This window comes from Myxine glutinosa, chromosome 9, assembly GCF_964187855.1.
Source record: "Myxine glutinosa chromosome 9, kmMyxGlut1.1, whole genome shotgun sequence".
NCBI lineage: Eukaryota > Metazoa > Chordata > Myxini > Myxiniformes > Myxinidae > Myxine > Myxine glutinosa.
The window spans coordinates 95,973,605-95,984,171 of NC_136269.1; the positions used below are offsets into that span (position 1 = coordinate 95,973,605).

Consider the following 10,567-nt stretch of genomic DNA (forward strand, 5'->3'; position numbering starts at 1 on the left):
AGTGTTTTTTTAAATATAAATAAATAAAAGACGCAGGGAGATGGAATTTGCTGAAGGTGATGTGCAACATGCACAGAGTAAAACAAGTGTTCATTTACGGCCGTAGGATGTCTCATAAATAAAGAAGATACAAGCACATCTGACACTAGAGGCGCGTGCGATTTGGTCTCTTCTGAAGACAGAAGCCTCTTCCGGAAGATTGCTTTGTGCCGAACAGGCAGAAGAGAAGCAAGATGGTGGCCAAACATGTATTACTCGCGCTCATGATGGAAGAATTAGACAAAGATGACACTACATCACAAGTTGATGCAAATATCCAGATTGTGTTTTCACTTGCAAGTTTTGCTGCGTAAGTATAAGTATAACCTCTTCTCTTCCGCCTCTTCTTCCTATTCCTCTTCTAACCGCCTCTTCTGCTGGATAACGGGAAGAGGCACAAGAGCTTCCGAGAAGAGAAGAGTCCAAATCGAACGACCGGAAGAGATCGGAAGAGAGCTCTTCTGCTTCCAGAAGTGCAAATCGCATGCGCCTTAGGTCGAAGCTTCGGACTTTGGCATGCTCACGAGGCTGCACAGTAGAATAAATTGTTCCAACCAGTTATATTTGATGGGTATTTTTACTGTTAGTATAATAAAAACATGTTTCTTACATAAATCTGGGCTTTTTCTCATGCCTACTCATGGCGTCTGTCTGTCTGTCTGTCTCTCTTTCTCTCTCTCTCTCAAAACATTTTAAATGGCCTCGGCCCCACAAACTGTTAATCCAGCCCTGTTTGTAGGTTAGAGCAGCAATTTGGAATTTGGCCAGGGTGCCGGCGATGGCGCATCTACTCTTCACGAAGGTCACTGTGGGATCTTTAACATCCACTATCTAATGCCAGAAGATGGGACGAAGAGAATATTGTCGCATTTCCGGCAATTACAATCTATCCCAGGAACAAACAGCCGAACAAGTTTTTAACTCCGGAGCGTTCAGTTCAAATGTGGATTTTTATACACGGGGGGAGAAAGGGAAGGGAAAACCGAAGGGTCTTACCTGTTGCGATCACCGGCAGTTTCTGAACCTGTGAAAAATAAACTCAAACAAAACGGGTTTAAATGTACAAAAAGAAACAGGTTTATTAAAATGGATGCCGATACCAAGAAAACGGGACAGTAAACTAAGTTTCTAAACAGGACGTCCCCCTCACCAGACTTGAACACAGACAAAGGGAAGAATAACCTGGAAAATAATGGAGTGTGTGTGCATTTAGCTCCGATCACTGGTGGGATCTCGTCAGGGTCGTCAAAAGTAATCCGGGGCGCTGGTGACGTTGTGAGCGAAGCATGCTCGTTGGCAGGAACCAGGCCTCATTGCGCCCTTTCACGCTGCAGCGCTCGTACACTCGTCCACGCGCCGCCTCTCTAATCAACTGCAGCTCTCAATCCCGGACACCAGACGAACAGGGGAATGACAAGATGATGCCGGCACACAACCGCTTGCCAGGACGTTGAGGTCCAGGACGTCAAGACAGGAGAGTAGAATCGTCAGCACACAGCCATCCACCGTCACCCAGAACACGAGCAGGCCAAAAGGATCAGGAGAACAAGAAGGCACGAGAACAAGAAGGGCCAAGAGCAAGAAGGGAGAAGAGCGCAAGAGTCCTGGCCAGACGTGGTTTTTACGTCCCACCTCTGACGTCATTGGCGCTTTTCCTCCAATCCCTTGAGGCCAACAGCACAGGTTCAGCTCCCCACCAATCAGCGTGCAGTCCGCCTTCTGACGCCGTCGGTCATGCCTTGCCAATCAACGTGTTGTTTCTTGCTCGTCCTGGCCAATCATGGCTCCTTGGTGTGTGCCTTTGGCCTGGTCGACTTTTGTGGTGATGTAGCTGGTTGACGTCCCATCGGTAGTGCTCAGAACTGGCTTCCGGTTGGTTTTATTGTTATTTAGTGTAGTTAATGGACATTTGCTGCGCTCTGTGTCCAATGCAGTGCTATAAGAGACAAAGGATAAATCACAAAGGGTAAGACATACAGGGAATTAACATAATTCCTGAGCTAGTTAACATGCCCCGCCCAATTGTGATGGGGACAAATATACAACTTTATCCGACATTCGGACTACACAAGTACTTATTACATCAAGGTCTATACACGACAATCGGAGCATGCTACCTATACAAATCTACCTGGTCTAATGGTGTCAATACCCCACCGACATAACAATATGCATGAGGTCTGCAGTAATGATAATTGTATTACAACCCATCAGTCAACCTTATAGTCCAGTTTGGAGATACGGCCCACCAAAGACTGGTTGCAGTATTTTGAGACCTCAAGCTTCCAGGGATTGCACCTTTCGCAGAGATTTGCAAGATAATTAAACAGGGGAGTGGACGGACAAATACCTACCATCAACAGACAGCTTGAAATGTATGGCTGGGTTCTAGACTGTACTAACATTTGAGAGATGGCCATGATCTCTCATTTAAGATTCAGAGCATCCATCCATTGTTGAGTTAAAAGACATAAAACTTTTCCATGGTAGAATGATTGAGTCAAAACTAAACTGGTGATCAGAGATTAGAGAGTTGCAGAAGAGATAATGGTGAGGTTTAATGATGGGGAGAAGGATAACCAGTCTGTACCTGAGTGAATCAGACATGGACCCATTCTCGTAGGTAGGGGGTGACATTGACAGCCTTTTGAGATGAAGGGAGGTGACAATCTGAAAAAGACCCGAACAAGAGTAAGAAAAGAGGAAAGGATACGTATGGCAGAAGCACGGTTTCTGAGGATTTATGTGCCAACTAGCAAAAAGCCCGTCAAACATGAACGGTTGGAACAGTTTATTTGATGGTGCAGCCTCGTGAGCATGCCAAAGTCTGAAGCCTTGGCCTAGTGTTAAGTGTGCTTATATCTTCTTGATTTATTAGACATCCTACAGATGTAATTGGACACTTGTTTTACTCTATGCGTGCTGCTCATCATGTGCAGCGAATTTCAGATACCTGCGCCTTGTTTTTTTTTTTTTTTTTTTTAAACGTTTCTGTACACCGCCCTTGAGGCTCGGTTTGCAAGCCACCATCTACATTTCCAATAGCGGATACATAATTAGTCTTTTATGGAAAATGTTTTTCGAGTTTGTTTTATCCTCAAAAATAAACCAAAGCGAGCACACATTCGTGTTAAAAGATTGGCCTTTAAAACTTACCCTTACGAAGGAGGACACACATCTGTACAAACACACAAACTGACATTGTGTTTTATATGGTAGATGGCAGCAGGTATAGTTGTAGGCCTACCTGTTGTTTTTCTCAGAAGAATTGCCTCTTTCTTTCTAAAAAAAACTCAAAACATGATGAAAAGCTAAATACTTGTACTTTTGCCAAAAGACCAAACTACACAAATCATACAAAGCCTTGAAAAACGTATCAAAAGAAAACATGTTCGAGTTGGCCCCGAGTCTAATGTGGGTAGTCATAAAAAGATACACTCTGTCTTAATGACATCTCCGGCAAGACAAAAATAAATTATAAAATGCAATGCTTTGGCGAGGACTGCACACCTGTTGACACTACATTACATCAGGGATACTTGAATCAAATTCCTCATTTCCATAATCCAAAACATCGTCAGTGACAACAGAAAGAGTACTTCGCCTTACAGCACATGGGGCATGTCGTGGTGTAGAAACTAACCAGAACATGTTGTAAACATAACATGAGCAGACCTGATTGTAAATCTATAAAGTAAATTCACAGCTGTAAAGCAAACTCATAAATAGATGGTCCCTCATAAAGGCCAAGCTCATTCATCCTCTTGAAAAATGAATGACTTTATAACAGGGACAGAGGTTAGTAAGAGAGACCCCCTCGCTCGTAACATAACCCCCACACTTTCGAAAAAACGGATGAGCAAACTTTATCCTTCAGCCAAGTTTCCTGTGTCCCAAAACCTCCTGAAGCATACACTTAACCGTGTAGGCCCATCTAACAATCCCATCATAAGCATAGAGAAAAGATGTCATGCTTTAAGTAAACCATCCTTGTTGGTCATTGTAGGTTCACAACTGTTCTGATCTGGTATTTAATGAAAGCACTTATCAGTTTCTTTGCAGACATTTTGTGTTCCATGCATCTTCAGGACCTGTCAGGAGACCTTTAATATTTTGGTTCATTATTCCTGTTCTCAGATGTTATTGTCGGCAAGACACGCAGGCAAGCAAGTATCATGATATTCTGGTGGATGGATATTGATTGGGAGTGGGCAGGCCTTCTTGGCAAGATGAAGTTTGTTTGTTTTCTTCCAGAGTGGGACAAGACATGCACGCATGGGATTCGAGGCTATAATGTTGCCTTAATGCCTTATGGTCATGCAGCGCAAGAGCGCATTGACCAATTGTCTCTACCTTAAAGCAACCAAGCTTGGTTGGTAGGATAGCTGAGAGGTATGCACATTCTCCTCTGAGCCATCCAGCCTGGGTTTGAGTCTTGACCTAGCTATACACTGTCATCCTGGTGTTTTGCAAGCAGGGTGAGGCATCCATCAATGTGTGCGCTGGCCCTACGATGGACGTTAAACTGAGCATCCCCTATCCCAGCATTAGTTGGTGGACATTAAACATCCCAAGGTAAGGTGCCTTTTACGAAGAGTAGACGAGCTAGTTCACGAAGAGTAGATAATGTTGGAGTAGGTCTTCTGTTTCACTAGTTCAATCAAGCACTCTGCTCTATAAACCAACCACACCCTGAAAGAACAAGCTCCCCATTGTAGCTTTGGAAAAAAGCAGCCTATTGCGTCTTCGTACCGAGGGCAAATTCTAAAATCTTGCCCTAATTTGCTGGAACACTGCATTGCCTTGTTTTATCAATGATTCCTATAGATAGATGGTAATTGCGACTGTTGTCCCTGAAGTGTTGATGTTGGAAACTATGTGCATTGCGGGCTTGGGTACGCGCGTGGTGCGTGCTTGACTGATTTCCTTTTCTACTGCACCTGACTTTCCTTATTACAATGTCAAACTTGCTTCATTTGCCAATTGTTTGTCTCCTAACAAAGATAAAGGGGTACATATTGATTGTAATATATGGCAGAAATTGTGTGAGTGCGCAGTTTTTTATGTTCTAGCTATGTTATAGCACACCTAAGTAAATAAATATCAGTTCTCTTGCGAGGATCTTCAACGCAGGAGGACGCCATTTGGCCCATCAGGTCTGCGTAATAATTGTGAAGCTATGGATGTTTGTCCGTGCTTCATCCTTTTTAAATGCTGAGGATCAAGCGAGGAAGCAGCACCTGTCATTTCTAAAGTCTTTTGTACGACTCGACCGGGTTTTGAACAGCCGACCTCCAAGACTCGGGGCGGATGCTCCAAGCGTTACACCGATGAGTCTGGTATGTCATGACACTGTCAGAGCGGAGACTCGAACCATAACGCAACCGAGACGCCACCTACTGTTATTAAATAATGGCAATACCCTTTCCCTATCCAATACTTTGGTGGGAAGGGGAGGATGGTGGTGCTTCGTATGCAGCCAGTGGCTGCTTGGCTGCATCATTTTCTGGAAGTGTGGCCATGCTGCTGATGTAGTGCCACTGTTACCGGTCATCCGGTACTCATTTTGCCGACGTCGGAAGGATTTGCAAACCGAGCCTCAAGGGCGGTGTACAGAAGTGTTTTTTTTAATATAAATAAATAAAAGACGCAGGGAGATGGAATTTGCTGAAGGTGATGTGCAACACGCACAGAGTAAAACAAGTGTTCATTTACGGCCATAGGATGTCTAATAAATAAAGAAGATACAAGCACATCTGACACTAGGTCGAGGCTTGTGCAAAGGCTGAGTCAACCCACCTGGCACGATAGGGGCTTGAACTCAGGATCCTAAGATCTCAAACCAGCCACCTTGACTGTTAAGCCAACACTGAAGGGGAAGAGGTGGATGAGGAGTGAGACCTTCATAAGGCATGACCATGGATCATGACCCAAATAGAGACAGTGTTACAGAAATTTGCACAGGTTCATATAAACACTGGACCGGCAGGATGGCCGATAGGTACGCACACTCACCTCTGAGCTGTCTCGTCTGTGTTCGAATCTAGATCATGCCATCGTTTCACAGACTAAGTGAGGCAACAATGTGTGTGCCATCCCATCTTTTAGCATCAATCGGTGGACATTAAAGATCCTGCGGTGTCCTTCGCAAAGAGTAGGCGAGCTATAGCCGGACCCTGAACAAGTTTCTGCCCTGATTATGGATGTGAAGGCAAAGGCGAGTCACTCAGCAGAACCCTTGCCAATAAACTGCTTTGGCAACACAGATACTCCGTAAAGGGTATGGTACATCTTTTCTCACCGCAACACCACCACTGCCATTTTGACCAATTCAAATTCAAAATAATTGTCAGATCGCAGGCGCTGTGGGCAGAAAATAAAGTCACGACACTTTGAACATCAGATGAACAAGTCCAAGGTTGCCATGGAAACGTTTGAGGTTCAAAACAAAGGTATTGGGTATTCTATGCCTCTGCAAAAATAGATAGAAACCGTCTATTTAATCCATTGTTACACTGCGTTGATTAACCAAGCTGGTGGAGCGTTCCACGGACCCATGAGAGGAATATTTAAGAATGGTTATTTGGCCAGCCACAAACCCTTCCTTCCCGTGGTGCTCACTAAACGGAGATGCACATTATGGCAGGCGGATCCCGGCAGGGGACGAGCCAGCGAGGTTAACGAGATGGGACGAGCGCCAAGGGAAACTTTGAAGATCGAGGGCCGCACTTCGCTTCGAACGGATGTCCGTCCCTGGATGCTTTCCGTCTATCTTCCCTCCTTATAATTATCACCTGCGATGTGTGAGCGAGGGATGCACCAACCAACCCCTCAAATATGTCATGTGATGTATAAGTGGTAGCTTGTAGCTGTTGCTGTATTTCAGCCCTGGGAGTAACTGCTGAAATCGATCTATCTGGGTTCTTCCCAACATCTTTGATTTTTGTTCCTTTCACATTTATTTCTACTTTTTCACATTTCTCTTTATTCATTGTAATTCTTGCCTTTTCCTTTTTTTGTTCATTTACCTCTCTTTTACTCTTTATTTCTCTCTTTCTTTATCCATCTGTCAAGAGAGAGTGAATTCTAACCATGCTTTATGTAAGGCTCCCTTGGCCTTTCACTGGGTTTGAGGGTAGAGGAGTAGCAGTTGAAAACCGAATCCTATCCAGGTTCTTCCTGATGATCTTTGCTCTTTGCTTATTGTAAAGGATCTGTCTAGTTCCTTCTGATGACTCCAATTCAGCATTTGGTCTTTCATTTGATTTAATGCACGCAAATTATGGTCAACAGAAATCACACCATCTCGATGCATTTTATTAAATGGATTCTATGGCAATATTTTTTTATTACCAAAAGTAGAACGAGATCAACAACTAAAATCCAATTGAAGATCCGTCTTGGGTCTGTCTAGCACATAGCCTACCCAGCATAGCCTAGTCTCGTGTAAAGGATCTGTCTAGTGTGTAGCCTACATAGTATAGGCTAGTCTAGTCTCGTGTAAAGGATCTGTCTGGTGTGTAGCCTACATAGCATAGCCTAGTCTAGTGTCCAATGCACAGGATCTGTCGAGTGTGTAGCCTACCTCGCATAGCCTAGTCTAGTCTAGTCTAGTCTAGTGTAAAGGATCTGTCTAGTGTGTAGCCTACATCGTATAGGCCAGTCTAGTCTTGTGTAAAGGATCTGTCTGGTGTGTAGCCTACATAGCATACCCTAGTCTAGTGTCCAATGCACAGGATCTGTCGAGTGTGTAGCCTACCTCGCATAGCCTAGTCTAGTCTAGTCTAGTCTAGTCTAGTCTAGTGTAAAGGATCTGTCTAGTGTGTAGCCTACATCGTATAGGCCAGTCTAGTCTTGTGTAAAGGATCTGTCTGGTGTGTAGCCTACATAGCATACCCTAGTCTAGCATCTAGTGTGTAGTGTGAAGGATCTGTCTAGTGTGTAACCTACCTTGCACAGCCTAGTCTAGCATCTAGTATAAAGGATCTGTCTCGTGTGTAACCTACCTTGCACAGCCTAATCTAGCATCTAGTGTCTCGTGTGAAGGATCTGTCTCGTGTGTAACCTACCTTGCACAGCCTAATCTAGCATTTAGTGTAAAGGATCTGTCTAGTGAGTAGCCTACATAGCATCGCCTAGTCTAGCATCTAGTATAAAGGATCTGTCTCATGTATAGCCTAGTCTAGCATCTAGTATAAAGGATCTGTCTCGTGTGTAACCTACCTTGCACAGCCTAATCTAGCATCTAGTGTCTCGTGTGAAGGATCTGTCTCGTGTGTAACTACCTTGCACAGCCTAATCTAGCATCTAGTGTGAAGGATCTGTCTAGTGAGTAGCCTACATAGCATAGCCTTGTCCAGCATCTAGTGTGAAGGATCTGTCTAGTGAGTAGCCTACATTGCATAGCCTAGTCTAGCATCTAGTGTAAAGGATCTGTCTAGTGTGTAACCTACCTTGCACAGCCTAATCTAGCATCTAGTGTCTAGTGTGAAGGATCTGTCTCGTGGCAAGCCTTCCTAACAAAGTCTAGCACCACGCATATAGTGTAAAGGATCTGTCCAGCACGTAACCTTCCTAACCTATCCTCAACTAGCATCTAGTGCTTAATGTAAGGGATCTGTCTAGCATTTCAACCTTATCATAACCTTCATTAGGGGCTACGAAGGACAATGTGTGCTTGAGTTTAATATACCCTTTCAGAATAGTGGATAGTTGCACGAGACCCAAGGTACAGTCAGATAAATGGAAAAGCATCTTAAGTATTTTCGACAAGCATGCTCACACTCCTCTAATGGATAAACATTGAGGGGGATATAGAGAGCACTGTATGTTCAATTAACGATGCAGAAGCAATACCTCTTGTGAGTATGGTTCCCATGCATCGACCACAAATGCAATGAACTTGGGATGTCTTAGTCAGCCAGTCTTGTATTCTCTCGTAGAGTGAGAACCTCTTTTATTGTGTCAGTGCAGCAAACACACTGCCAGGCCCGACACAACGATGGACGGGGATACCAATGATGAGGCAATTAGCCATCAAATGAAATTTCGGAAGGGAGTTAAACCCATGGCATGCAAATTGGCACAGCTCAGAGAATAATGGTTAAATTGCTTGTTCTTCTTGCATATAGCTACGGGGGCTTTTCCGCTCTGTTAGGAAACAAAATGAATCGTTCTGTCAAACTCTGGCTCGACTCACACGCATACATCAGCACGAGTCTGCACCATTGACCAAGCGCAAGGAAACCCTCTTGCAATGCCCGGGAAAGCCGCAGCCACGTAATAAATGGTGCGGTATTGACCCCACTGATGTAATAAAAACGAGCTTCTGTGGGGGCGAGAGCATCGGAGCTCTAAAAGCTTTCAGGGGAAAGAGCTCGCTATACCTTTGGGAAGCGAGGCACCTTGAAAAGGATAAACAGAGCATTCAAAGCTGAGTCGATAATAAGGGGGCGAAACGATTAAAAGGTTTACGGGGGTAGATGGAGGAGTCCAACCGAGCTCATTGTAACATATCAGCAATATATATATATATATACTGTACATACACTACCAGTCAAAAGTTTGGGTACACCCAACATGTGTTTAATGTGCAAAATGAACGTACGATGTGAACAAAACTCTTACCAAAGATATATCTGCTTATCTACTGATCATATCTTGTGCTTCAATGCATTTTTCTTGTGCAAAACATAGGTTTAAAGCAATTTTTTGAATAGGTCGAAAAGTCAAATACTAAATCCAAACTGAAACACGAAGTTAATGTTATTAACGTTTTATCTCGGGAGCAAAAACCGTTTACAAATACTCTGCTCTGCGTGGAATAATTGTTTGTGCTTAGTTTATTCATCATGTGCAATGTCTATTATAGCCAGGTGATGCAAAAAATGTTTACAGAAAGGCCAGCCATACAATCTAATGAGTGAGGGGGAGGGGGGAGGGGAAGGGGTGGGGGGGACGGGAGGGGGAGGGGGAGGGGGGAGGAGGAGGGGGGAGTGGAGGGGAGGGGCAGGGGGAGGGGGAGGGGAAGGGGAAGGGGTAGGGGGAGGGGAAGGGGAGGGGGAAAAGGGAGGGGGAAAAGGGAGGGGAAAAAAGGGAGGGGGAGGGGGAAAAGGGAGGGGGAGGGGGAAAAGGGAGGGGGAGGGGGAAAAGGGAGGGGGAGGGGAAAAAGGGAGGGGGAGGGGGAAAAGGGAGGGGGAGGGGGAGGGGAGAAGGGGAGGAGGTAGGGTGGAGGGGGAAGGGAGGGGGAGGGGCATACGGAGGGGGGAGGGGGAAGGGGGAGGGAAGGGGAGGGCCAGTCAACAATGACGTTGCAGTTCTCATGGTCAGAGAGCAGCACAACAATCGCGACATCGTCCTGAATCTTCGCAACAGCACGAAGCGGATTTTGGAGACTCACCGATCCTGTGACGCCCTCCAGTACCGGCGTTGCCGGGTGGGGGAAGGGAGACCCGTACATTCCCAACCCGTACATTCGCCCTGTCGACTCAAGCTCACTCGGACAAAAGCCTCGCACAAATTACACCGT

General features: G+C 45.1%; 1 long non-coding RNA gene across 1 annotated transcript in view; it reads right to left on the bottom strand.

The window, feature by feature from the left end:
- The window catches only part of LOC137434663 (uncharacterized), a 30,520-nt gene extending 24,668 nt beyond the window's left edge, over nucleotides 1–5,852 (bottom strand). Inside the window, exon 1 of the long non-coding RNA XR_010985901.2 lies at nucleotides 5,839–5,852. This is a non-coding gene — a long non-coding RNA (uncharacterized LOC137434663). The remainder of the gene's footprint in view (nucleotides 1–5,838) is intronic.
- Between the last annotated feature and the right edge of the window lie 4,715 nt (nucleotides 5,853–10,567).